Raw genomic sequence first — 14,285 nt, forward strand, 5'->3', positions numbered from 1 at the left:
GTTCTTTTGCGATATGGTGGGATAAATTTGCTTATTCTGGGATTGTGTTGAATTGGGGAAAATGGAGGTTGTTGTAGGAGGCGTTACGTCTGATACCTTTGCGGGATCTCCTTTTTTGTTTTTTTTTTTTTTGGATGAAACGATATTATGTACACGAGTGAGCTTAGTTTTTAGGCCCTCCACTGTCTTTTCATATCATTTTATATCATGTTACATATAAATTGGCATTTCAGTCAGAAATTACTAGTAATATTTTTTTTTAATTTTTATTGTTATTGTTGATGTAGATTTTTGTTTTCAGGAGACGAAATTTAAATTGAGGATCTTCATTATTTTAATGTTGTATTTTCTTTATTATTTATTATTTTTCAAATTTATTATCTATAAAATTAAAATATTACTAATGTTTCCTATTTTCAAAGGTTTTGAGTTCGAAACATATTGGATTTTTTTTGTTATCTACTTTTTAAGTTTATACAGTTAGTGCACCAAAATTAAGTTTGTTTGTTTGATTGGGTATGAGTGTTTGCTATCTTCAAAGTTAGGACACTAACATGCAGTAGTATTATGATTCTTTGCACTGATATGTGAAAAATATTACTGTATATATATGATTTTTTATTTACGTAAGAATCCTATACTAATTACAATTGAGAATAACATTCTTATGATACATGCTACAATTATAGAGATGTGTCCGAATTAATCAATTCTATTCTAACAAAAATGCAGAAGGAAGGAATTACGCCAAATTTGTATGCACTCATCAGCGTCTCGAAAGCAGCCGGGAAGTTAAGTAATATTAACAAGGTGAAAATTGCACATAATTATGCATCTGAATTGGGCATAAAGTCCCGTGTCTTGTCGGAAATGCTCTTTATATAATATGTACTCCAATTGTAAATTATCATCCGATGCAAGTTCTGTTTTTTACTTGAATTTCACCAGTTGCAAGACCAATCCGCCATGGAATGCTATGTGAGGGCTCGATCTCGCACCAACGGAAGGAATCGTGAGCCACCATCGGACGCAGGGTAAGGCTTTTTTTTCTATTTTTTTATTTTTTATCTCGCTTTAAGGTGCTCATTGATTCATTCCTTGTTCTAGTTTTCTGTCCAAAATTCCAATAGAAACACAGCACACCCTGAGTAGTATGATACGGGCTCGGCCTTGAGAATTTGAGGGTCCCGACCTACAGAATTTGAGGGCTTAGGCAAGCATTTGAAATGGAGGCCCAGAATTCTCTGATTAGATAACTAAACTCACTCAAAAAAAAAAAAAAAAAAAAACAGCCTATAGTTTACTTTTTTTAATTTTTTTTATCAAAGGTGACTTTCATTACTAACAACAAAATTTATAACACATGCCCAAAAACAAAAAAAAACACAAACAAACAGCAGTGGGGCAACCAAACAAACCAAAAGAAGCCCATACAAAAAGAAAACCAAAAACAACCGGATCCACTGTATCCTCTGCTGCAACCACCGCTGCAAGTTGCCGGGAAGAAAGTTGGCCGAGGTAAAAAACCTTGATTAAGCATCTCGATGCTATCACTATGCAATAGACATAAGTATTGATTAATTAAGAACAACTTATCTTAACAAGTAATACATCCAATATTACTGACTTTAGTGAACGTTACTCCATGAAAACTAGGTTCAGATGGCGTTGAAGCTAGCAAATGATAACACCCAATAAGAGCCCTCTTCTTCTTCGTCTTCTTATTTACTGTATCAATAAAATAATAATCGATATCATTAAATAAATAAAAAACTATTTTTAATCTCTATTTATTGTATCAATAAAATAATAAAAGATATCAATAAAAAAAACCTATGCAATCGGTGTTAATCTGCATAGACATATACGAGATATTACCTCAGTATTTCAGTCAAGAAAATCCATGCTAGTATTCGTGCTAACTAGAAACTCGTACAAGTCGATCAGTCGAGTTGGAAACATTTTGGTCAGCTCGTTCTCGATTTCCTTTTCAGTCTGCATACAAATCAAATAATATGATAATATAAATAGGAAACTTTATTCTAATCCTTGCCAAGAAAACTTTTAGACTAAAACTATGATTAAGATCAAAATTTAATTTTAATACCTTGACACATTAATCACCTCATTTATTAATTATATTATGTTGTTTTAATTATTTCTCTTTTGTCACTCGATATTACGGTTTGGTGGTATTCCTCTTCACTTGGAAGTGAGAGATCTTAGGTTCGAATCTCCTGAATAGCGAATTCGATATTAAATTAGGTTGCCCATTGTGTGGCTTAACCGAACTGCTCCTCCTTTTAGTGTAAAAATATCGATGTACTTAAAAAATTATTTCTTTTATTATTCCTAATTTTAATGTATTAATTATATTTCATTATAATTATTATTTTCATTTCATTCATCATAATATATTTTGTTGTAAACATTTAGATAAACTAATTTTTGTTATACAATATATTTCAATATACTTTGTCTTCTTCATTTAGGTACATTAATTCATTTAATATATTTTACTACATCAATTTTGGTACAACACATTTAGGTGCATTAATTCATTTAATATATTTTAGTACATCAATTTTGGTACACACATTTAGATACACTAATTCAATATAATACATTTCGATGTATACATTTCAATACAACATTTTGGTACAAATATTTAGGTATATTAATTCAAGATGATACATTTTGGTACTAACATTTAGTTACATTAATTGAGTCTTTCAAGTTTGAAGAATGTTAAATAAAATTAATAAATTAAAAAAAACCTTTTTTGATAAAATAAATAAATAAATTAAAATGTGTATATTAACAAATTCAAATATTTTAATGGGAGACATTGAATGAAATACACATTAAATAATTTGAATTAAGAACACATCAAAGGACTGTAATCAATAAGTAATCTAAAGCCAGGTTTTTTTTTAATTTCAATTTTTTTCAAGAATTAAAGTTAAAGACCCCTAATATAAAAACAAAAAAATTTATAACATATGATTTAGATCACTTAATTTCTACTTTTCTAGTATTAGTAGTATTAATCAGTTATACACCTTGACAAGCAGAACAGAAGCATACCATGCTGTTTTTGCCGGGTTTTTTTAAATGCTGATTGATGTGATTAGCAGCATTCTTTGAGAAACGCAAGACACCCACAACGGTATTTTTGTATCCCGTTCCAGGTTTCTGCTCATGATTAAGCAGCGACTTGAAGGCGTCTTGATAAATAGATTTTTGGATCTGTAAATCAAAGTTAACCGCTGTTTTGTTGAACCTTTCATACTCTTGTTCCCAATTTTCCCTTCTGTTATATTTAAACTTGAGCATAGCTCGGGTTGGAAAACGAATTCGTTCGGTAGTTGATTGAAGCAGAGGATGATGGAACAACTTTTCGAATGCTATCCTGTTTTTTTAATTGAAGAAAAAATAAATGAAGTCATTACTACTATTAAGAAAAGAAAGATATTTAAAAATTTCGTAAATACTAATAAACTAAATCCTTACTTCATGTTCTCGGCCATCTTGATGAAATGTTTTAGCTCTGATTTTTCCGGGTTATTGCTAGGGCGGAGCATGTGGACAATTAAACCGATGAATTCTTCTCGGAATGTCTTTGGCGAATTTGGTGAAGATTTTACCTTTGGTTCTCCGTTTGTTAGAAAGATACGTTTCGGATTCAAGGAGCCACGATCATTGTCACGTCCGTACAATTCTTGTAAAACAAGCCTAGAGAATAAAAATAACAATTAGATGATATTCATTACCTATACAATAATCATAATCTAATTAAGATGTCAAATTAGTGCTTGAATCACTTGCCTGGTTATGTTCCGGTACCTATCACTGAGACGATCGCCATCCCATATAGATATCAGACCATCTCTCTGTAGAATAGAGTGTAAAGACAGCATATCCTGCTGTGAAATCAAAGCACAACATCCACCGTTACTTCATTTCATGTAAACTAAAACTACTGAGCAATGGAGACTGGTGTTTGAACATGAAGAAGAATAAACAGGATGTGGTCAATCACATAAAAATACTAATATAACTGTGACAAAATGTATATAATGCATACTGAGTGATCTCGCGCGCAGAGAGTTGATTAAATTTATCAACCAAGAGGCAAGAGGCAAGAGCCCCTTGTTCATCAGAAAGCCTTTTATAAATACGTTATGCACCTCATTTATTAATTATATTTTAATGTTTTAATTAAGTAAATTTAGTAAAAGGTCAATAAAAACTTTACTCTTTAAATATTCTTATCTTCATCAGGAATGTTACTTGAGTTTCAAGCCCATACAAATAGTTATGAAATTACCCTTTTATCCCAAATTAAATCATAAAAAAGTTCATGATCATGGAAATGGATCCTTATGCTAGTGATTCCCACATCTCAACCGTTCATTTTATATTGTGCGGCTAGTTTTCGTCAGTTACTATTTGTGTTTAATTTCAAATAATAAAAATTAAATAATTTCTGACCACACGATACACGATGAACGGCTGAAATGCAATGATCTCTAGAATCCCCACATAATGGATCCATTTATGATCCATTTCCCATGATCATCTCTCCCAAAAATGCTCCTTTTATGCGCGTGAAGATAACTCAAATCTCTCTCTCTCTCTCTCTCTCTCTCTCTCTCTCTCATGGATGAATCAATAAATATTTTCTTATGTGTCACTATTGTTTAATATTTTCTCATTTAGGCACATTTATAAAATATAATTGAAGAAAGTTAAATAAAATACATTAATAAATTAAAATATTTAATGGGGAACATTGAATAAAACACATTAGATAATAAAATAAAAATAGAATATGAATATGAACTAAAGTACACATCTATGGACTATAATCAATATGTAATCTAACACTAGATTTTTTTTTATTAAATTTCAGTCTTTTTAAGTGCTGAAGTTCAAAAACCCCTTGTTTTGATCTTATAATGTGTAATACCAATGTTGAATATTTACGTACAATTGCATTAATAATGGTTAGATGAATATTTACTTACTACACAAATATTAAGGGGTAATTACATTTTATCTCATTGGATTTGGATGCAATTGTAACCTTATACATTTTTAAAACATTTTAACCCTATATATTTTGTTATTATTTCAAGGGGTGTGCTAGCCATGCACATCTCTTTTTACTTTTCACACCCCTTTTTACTTCTCACACACCTCTTATTAATTTATGTCCTTTAATCTTATTCAATTCATCCGATCCGATGATCGAAATTAAAAGGATGTGTGAAAAGTAAAAAAAGGTGTGTGGATATCACATCCCTATTTCAATTGCAAGTCATCAATGGATTAAACGTTGATTGTGCCGAAATGTAAATTCCAGATCCAAACAAGGCGACAAAGATCTTTTTAAATACGATGGCTTCCTTGCGGCAATTACAGTTTACATGAAATGGCGTCGGTCACACATCTCGAATAACACAACATTCTTTACAAATCTTTACACGTATTTATATTCTACGCTCCTTTTGACCACAGAGACTTGTTCTCCACGGAATTGTACATTTTATAGAGCACCTTGGATGGACTTGCAATGCAAAGAAGGGCATCCACCGACAGTATAAATGTGGAAGAACATAAAACATTTTCTTTAACAAGAAACAGACACACACAACAGAAACAGATTAAGAGTTACAAAACTTACAAATATCTGATTTTGAACCATAAGGTATATCAGCAAGAAGGTCAGGACACATAGCTAGGAGTTCCGACAACCTGGATCAAGAGCTAATGATTCTCACTATATATGGATAACATACCAATCTTTTTTTATGTTTTTTAGTCGAGCGATAGCGTTAGTAAGTTAGATGTCAGATTAGTCACCGATAGGGTTCGAACCCACGCCGTCATGCAATAACACAACACATTTCCACCACTGTGGTAAATTTTTCTTTTTGACCAACAAGAATAACCATGACTAAGACTTGTTCTCCTTTCCCCTTTCCACGATTAATGCTTGTTGCTTAAAATAATTGCCATGAATCCACAATTGGAAGCCTAGCAATAAAAATCTCTTCGGTTGTAGTAGTGGGCACGAAAATCTCATCGCCGTCACTAAATTTGTCGATCAACTGTTACATCTCATCAATCTACCACTGAATTTCATTAATCCATGCTTAATCTCATCAATTCTTGGCTGGACAAGCGGTTGTCATTCGAGTTCATGATAGCAATGAGAGATCAAGAAGGGAGGGTATTGTTGTTTGAATTCACATACAGATGGAGAAAGAATGGAAAAATTGAAATTAGTTTATTTTCAATTTGGGTCTTGTTTTTGGAACGTGCAAGTTGATTTTTTGGGATGGAGGAAGAAAGACAGATTGGATTTCGACATGTTTTAATTGAAGCCCAAATCATATACTGCATAAAAACAGAATTAGGAAACGGACACTGCATTGCAGTGTTTGAATTAAATATAGGTATATTACAACAACAACAACAACAAAATTTTTTCCCACTAAGTACAAAAAATGTAGGTATATTAATTCAACATAATATATTTCAATACAGAAATTTAGATACATCAATTCATTTTATTATATTTTCGATACACTTATGTATTTACATATTTTTCTTATGTGTCAATGCTGTTTAATATTTTCTCATTTAGGCACATTTATAAAACATAATTGAAGAAAGTTAAATAAAATTAATAAATTCAAATGTGGATATTAATAAATTAAAATATTTAATGGGGAACATTGAATAAAACACATTAGATAATAAAATATAAATATGAATTAAAGTACACATCTAGGGAATATAATCAATATTTAATTTAACATTAGATTTTTATTAAATTTCAATCTTTTAAGGGCTAAAGTTCAAAAACCCTGATCTTATAATGTGTAATACCAAGGTTGAATATTTAAGTACAATTGCATTAAGGGAATTATTATTGGCTCTTCAAAAATCTCATTCTACACTCCAAACTTAATTTATTTACTACACAAATATTAAAGGGTAATTACATTTCATCTCTTCAGATTTGGGTGCAATGGTAACTTCATACATTTTTAAAACATTTCATCCTCATATATATATTTTTTTATTATTTCAATTGTAAGTCATCGATGATTAAGCATTGATTCGGCTAAAATGTAAGTTACATTTTACCTCCTCAGATTTAGGTGCAATTGTAACTTCATACATTTTTTTATTATTTTAAAACAAAATCAGGAAACCGACTTGCAACAAAGTGTCTGAATCCATATTCATCTATTCCAAAATATAAAAAAATGAAATAAAATATGAGAAATGAGATGTGAGTTGAAGTAAATGACAGCTATAGTGGTAGATTTTGTAATTTTTGTTTATTTTAAATGCATTTAAGTATCACAATACATCATTGACTTGTTTATTAATATAAATATTGTTGATATATTGTTAATATTGTAACTTTTTATTGATTTTATACAAAATCACCCTAATTAAAATACTATTAAACAATAACAAAAATAAAACAAAGTTTGTTCATTTATGGTTCTTACCCGTTTCGATCATTCCTTATCTGTCTGAGGAAGTCATTACACTCTGAAGTACGCGGTGCTCCAGGGCAGTCAAAAGTTTCTGATGCCAACACGTTTATCTGCACCTTAAAGCTTTCCTGGCTAATATCATTTTCTTTAGCTCATTGAATATTGTCACTTTTGACCCTTTGTAAATACTTCTTTGTGAAGGATACAATATTCCATGAGTTATCCCTTCCTTTTCTAATCGGGCAAGTCTTTTAAAGACACCTCTGAAAAAAGCAAGTCCCTTCAGACTTGCTTTCATCTATTAAGAATCTCAATCTCTCCCCAGACTCAGAAGTTAAAGGATTCAATTACTTTGTATATAACATACAATAAAATTGCATTACAAATGCGTGCATAATTGAACCATATTCTCTTGGCGTCTCGTAATAGGAATGTAACAATATTTCATTAATGTAATTCGTAATCAACGAGAACGAAGACAATTTAATGTAATTTGTAATCAACGCCAATGAAGAACAGCGGGATGGACACCTGTTCAAATTGGAGACAGAAGGATGAAGAATTTTTGCACCAATAATATTGTCATTGCTCTCTAACAGCTTTATATGCTGCTATTAGTACTATTAGGTCATGTAAATTAACGACAAGTGTTTGCCACCACGCATGCAAATCTTTGTTAACTTCCCTACAGGGGAAATTTGAAAACCTAAAATTTAAATGCAAAGGGCATTTATTTAATGAAAATGACTTAAATTTTAATAATTTTATTTAATGAAAATGACTTAAATTTTAATAAAAAAGACTTAAACTTTAATAAAATGACAAAATAATTTAATATAAATAAATAAATAAATAAAACTAACTAAAATTTATGCACAGTATCATGCGTCACATCACTCTCTCTCTCTCTTCCTCGCTCCCTCGCTCTACCCGTACCAATTAGGAGTGGGTTGAAAAAATCGAATCAAATACCAAAAAAAAAAAAAAGAACCGAATTAAGAAAACCGAACTGAACTAAAAGTTATTGGTTCGGTTTTGATGATTCAAAAACCGAACCAAACTGAATTAAATATAATTAATTTTATACATTTATTTAATATTTGAGTGTTTATATTCCAAGCCCAATTTTAAGATTTTATTTTAGGCCAACCATTAACCTATAATCCAAGTCCTTTTTATTCTCCCCCCACCAATCCTCTTCTTTCTTCCATTTTCTTCTCCCCACCCGACCCTCTTCTTTCTTCCTTTTTTTTCTCCCCACCCGACCCTCCCTATATCTTCTTTCTCTTTCTCTTTTTTTTTCTTCCTTTACTTTCTTTGAAATGAAAAAACTGGAAGCAAAGTTGTAGAGCATAGACCAATTTTCAAAAAAAATTTAAAAAATAGGTTTTATAAAAAATAAAAAAAACTGAAGCAAACCGAAACCAAGCCGAAAAAAAATCGAACCGAATAAAAACCGAAAAAAATGAATTGAATTGAACCGAACCAAAATTTCGATTTGGTTTCAGTTTCGGCAAAAAACCAAACCGATTGAAACTAAACCCACCCCTAGTACCAATCTTATTATTTACCTATATTCCTCTCTCTCTCTCTCTCTCTCTCTCTCTCCCCTCTTTCACATGTTCATATCAATTTTCTCTTTCCCTCTCCTTTTTCACATGTTCATATCAATTTTCTCTCTCCACTTTTTTTCCTCCTCACTCCTCTACATCAACTTTGGACTCGTTTGGATGTTCTTTTAAAATGGCTAAAAGCGTTTTTATAGAAAATGTTTTAGGGTTCCAAAAGCACTTTAAGTGCTTTCTGCAAAAAGCACCAGTTATATGCTTCTTCTGGGAAGCACTTTAAGTGTTTTTTCAAGATTTACTTGCATTTTTACTAAGGATTGGTTCCAAAAATATTTTCACCAAAAGCGCTTTCAGTCATTTTAAAAGCACATTCAAACGAGTTCTTTATCTCTTATATCTCCTTTCAACTATTCTCACACCCTCATGTCATTCTACTCTCGCTTCATAAACAATATATATATATATATTTTTTTTTTTAATTTTTTAATTTTAATTTTTTTAATTTTATTGTTTGTTTATTTGAACATTGTTTCATTATTTTTTTAGAACAAACTAAATAATAATATCACAAGACCAAATATGAAGAAATTTTTTATTTTTCAACTTTAAAAGCAGTGCTAATTTTAATTTCGAAATAGTAGTTTTAACTTTAGTTTGGATAAATTATTATGTTTGTGTCATGTCACATGAACACTGACCATTTTTAGAATTGAACAATGATTATTTCTAGAAATGAACACAAAATATTTTTAGAAAAATTAATGAAAATGATTTCAAAAATTTGAATTTTAACTAAAAGTCATCTAACAAGTTTATTTAATGATAAGCACAAAAGAAAGAAAAGAAAAAAAACTCAACCAAAAGCGCATGGAAGGCGCACACATTGTGTTCAGTTTCAGAAATAGTAACCGTGTTCAGTTTCAAAAATAGTGTAATTCCCATATTCAGTTTTAGAAATAGTGATAATACTATTGTTTAGTTTAAGAAACAGTGATAGTACCCTATGTTCAATTTTTAGAAATAGTCAGTATTTAGTTTTAGAAATAGTGTAGTACCAATGTTCAATTTCAGAAATAATCAATGTTCAGTAGTCAAATGCGGGGATGGTTTTTTTTTTTTTTATAGCGTCACTATTTCTTCCCTACAAAAAAATGCAGAGATTTTCTTTACATTAGAGCAAATTAGAATTCTCCCCTTGTCCAACATAATTTAGCATAGAATGCAAGATGTAAATTCGTGGGTTCACAAAATGTTTACGATAAGAAAATATTTATATTTGTAAAGTATGATGGTTTTTCGCTTTTACAAGTACCATTTGTAGCATGATATCCACAATAATATTTGAATGCAATGAACTCAAAAATCCTTTAATAATATTGAAAATAATGAATATATATTCGGTCCATCATAATTGAAAGGGACTTAGGAAATGAAAACACAAATATTTGTAATTAAGGTAGTGCATTCATGTAAACTTTATGTAAACACAAATATTTGTCCCGTTAGATGGATGGATGGATGAATATGGGGTCCCATCAGAACCGTCCATCACTCTTTATGAACTAAATGACTATAATTATTAGTCAGGTAAAATAAAGAAAACATTAAATTATTAGTGAGGTAAAATAAAGTAAACATTAAAGAAGTCACTTAGTACTACGATCTAATAGTTTTTTTCTTTACTTGTATCCCCATTTAAGGATTGGTTTTGCATGGCTTTTAGTTAGGATTTTTTTTTTCCTCTCGTCCTTATCATTAAATAAGGTTATTAGATGACTTCTAATTAAAATTCAAAGTTTTAAAGTTCTTTTTACTAGTTTTCCTATAATGAGATCTTGAAATTCACAGGTTAACAAGGAGTGTGCTATCCACTCACTCCTTGTTAATTTATGTCCTTAATTCATCCGATCCGACGATCAAAAATTAAAAAAATATACAAAAAGTAAAAATGAGTATGTAGATATCCTCCGTAATTTTCCTTCAAAAAGAACATTTAGTGGTGGGATTTACCAATGCGACCTGTTTGAATTGCTAAAGGACCCAAATTTTATCTCCTGCTTACTCGTTGAATTATGCTTCCATGCTCATTAAAGTTGAACGACAAATCGAAAGCTATAATATGTGGAATCACCAACAATAACTCCTCACCCTACCCAGGAATGAAGTCAGAAATCTGCATGCATAGGAGTATTTTCAAATAACAAAGTCACAAATTAAAAAGTTCAAGAATATATTAAACGAACACTTATATATTAATCCTTAAGTTTTTCATACAAATATCCATCAATGTGTTTTTATATTTTGTAAGCGTTATATGACAATCTCATTACCAATACCATCAAATATCTCTCTTTATAAAAATATTCATGTTATCATTCATCCATTGATCTTCCATATAATTTCACAATCGATCTTCAAAATTTTCATGGCCGAAATTGCTCTTTCAACGATGAAAATATCAATAGAAGAGTTAATACTAATAGCACAAATAACTGAAAGAGTACATTTTTTCACACAAAAAAACCTGAGTGAAGGCATCCGCCCCCTTTGAACTCAAGGTGGCTCCGTCCATGACCCTACCCTTAAAAACAGAATATACAATTGCAATTGTTTCAAATGCACCCCAAAAAAAAAAAAAAAAAAGCACCAAAATTTCTATTTAATTATTCAATAGCAACAACTTCATCAGTTTCATTTGTTTGCACGTAACTGATGAAATAAAACGCGTGGGCCACAAATTGAAACACCAACAAAAAATAACTGCAAATCCCTCAAACACAAGAAGAAGCAAATTTCAGCCAGAAAAATAGACAAAAGCTCCAATGATGTAGCTTATTGTATCAAACCATCAAAATACCGGAACTTAAGAAAAAAGGTGATTAAATAAGTACATAAACTCATACACTAATCTGGTTTTCATACATGGGATGAGATGTATCCGTGATTAAATAAGCGTCCTCATTTGTCACGTTGGTCGTTTTGTTTTCATGAACTCAACCAGCTGCAAATGCCGCCACCTGATTTAGCTCAAGGGCTTTCTTTCTCGTACACTTAATTGGCATACTTCCAGCTGATGACTTTCCATATGTTCTTCAGATAATCTGGTCTCACATTCTTGTACTGCAACTCGAAAAACAGATGTGTCTTAATTCAAACTTTCATATCGCATGATACACGAAAAGGATAGCAAGAAACTAAAAATATAGACAGCTAACAAGAGCAAACACCACTGACGTGTATTCTACAAAAAATCATCATTTGACTTGGTAAAAAGTGATGACAGTTTTAAATTGAATAAACGATGAGCTTGTTTGAGGTCTCCGTGGCATTTCAGATGCTAATTCAAGTACTGACAGAAAAAGATGGAGGCTGTGTACAGACACCAAACATAATAGGAAAACAGAATCGGTGTCACTTCGCTAGTGTCTGAACGAAAGTCTAACTATAAACTTTTCATCGCACGGAAAGACCTATCCCTCGTAAACAATTCAACTCCAAGGAGAAAAAACTGATTTGTCCTTCACAAAGACAGTTTTAAGAACCCTCCTACCCAATCCACTTGTACTCCACAAAATAAACAATATCTTAGACTTCCAAGGCTCACCAATTAGGCAATTAAGAGAGTGTATCAATATGTATTGACTCTTATATACTGCACTTACAAACTGATATGTGAAAATAAGTGAAGGATATACCTATTAGGAAAATATAGATGATGCAAATTGACTTTGCTCAAATTTACCTGCAAGTAGTACGCATGCTCCCAAACGTCAATACCAAGCAATGGAACCAAAGATGCTCCCTTAGTAACCAATGGGTCCTGTGATAGGATGCTGTTATGATGCTGTTATGCTGTTAGTATTGTTGGTTGTTAGTGCTAAGTATCCTATCTGTTAGTAATTGTTGATTGTTAGTACCAATAATAATTGGGTGGTTAGAGATAAGATTTGGGAAATATCTTGTAACTGCCTTAGCTTGCAGTTCGGTATAAATACTGAACACTTGTGCAAATGCAGGGCATGATTTGTAAAAGATGTTGTTGAAGTAATACAAGAGTAATACTAGCATACAGGTGCAAGGTTAGAACAGGGGTTCTATTATTGGTATCAGCCAGTAACAATCCTCCACGTTTCCCTTCTTGTATGACGCGAGCAACAACGCGTGCCAAAACCATGGATACACGAGTAGCAGCTCTTGAAGGTTCGGTTCAAGAAATCCAATCTTCCGTCGCGACGATCGGGTCGACAATGCAGAACTTGTCCACTGTAATCGCATCCATGGAGTCGCGATTTGCAGCCTTGGAATTTCATTTGGCGGGTACTGATCGTCCTCTTCGTGGCCCTGGGGACCATGGAAATTCTTCAAATCCCATGGGTAGTTCTGAAGAAACCTTCTCGGATCCAATTGATCATATGGGTCAGCGTTTTTTCCGTCAAGATTCGTCATTTCAACCACGGCCGCCATTGATCAAGCTTGAGTTTCCTCGCTTCTCGGACGGCGATGATCCTTTGGCATGGGTTTACCGGGCAGAGCACTATTTCGATTACTTCACTGTCGACGATAAACAAAAGGTACGAATGGCTTCCTTCCATATGGACAATGAAGCTTTACAATGGTTTCAATGGCGGAACTGCATCAAGAATTATCCAAATTGGAAAGATTTTGTTCATGTCTTCTGTAAAGAATTTGGGCCCTCTGAATTCGAGGATTTTACCGAAGCCCTAGTTCAATTGAAGCAGTTGGGTTCTCTTAAGGAGTACGTCTCTGAGTTTCGTCGGTTAGCGAATCGGACTACGGAGATTGGTCCCGTAATGCTACGCAGTTGTTTCATTGGAGGGCTGATACCGGAGTTGCGTCACGATGTCAAATTGCTTCGGCCATCTGATGTACATGAAGCAATTGCTCTGGCTTTCCAATTGGACATCAAACTCTCAGATACCAAGGGTCGAAATTTCTCTAGAAATTCTGCGTCTTCTTTCAGTAATGTTACAACTTCAAAATCTGTGCCTCTGTTCTCTGGTAATAATTCTTCTTCTAGCACATCTAGGGCTAGTAATGTGAGGAAACTGTCCTTTGAAGAACTTCAAGATCGTAGGAAAAAAGGGTTGTGTTATTCTTGTCCAGAGAAATGGGTTCGGGGTCATGTTTGTGCTACTCAGCAATTACTACTATTAGACCTTTCTGCTGATAGGAT

At 32.2% G+C, this 14,285-nt stretch overlaps 1 long non-coding RNA gene across 2 annotated transcripts; it reads right to left on the minus strand.

Annotated features, from left to right (window-relative positions):
• Nucleotides 1–309: 309 nt before the first annotated feature.
• On the minus strand, nucleotides 310–3,644 carry LOC137720815 (uncharacterized). Of its 2 annotated transcripts, XR_011066586.1 has the most exons (4): nucleotides 3,514–3,644; nucleotides 3,088–3,412; nucleotides 1,879–1,995; nucleotides 310–1,728 (listed from the first exon to the last, which is right to left on the minus strand). It is a non-coding gene; the product is annotated as an uncharacterized lncRNA (long non-coding RNA). The 2 variants fall into 2 exon arrangements; XR_011066585.1 differs by having other exon boundaries at nucleotides 3,088–3,577.
• Nucleotides 3,645–14,285: the final 10,641 nt, after the last annotated feature.

The sequence above is a fragment of the Pyrus communis genome, chromosome 16, assembly GCF_963583255.1.
Source record: "Pyrus communis chromosome 16, drPyrComm1.1, whole genome shotgun sequence".
Lineage (NCBI taxonomy): Eukaryota > Viridiplantae > Streptophyta > Magnoliopsida > Rosales > Rosaceae > Pyrus > Pyrus communis.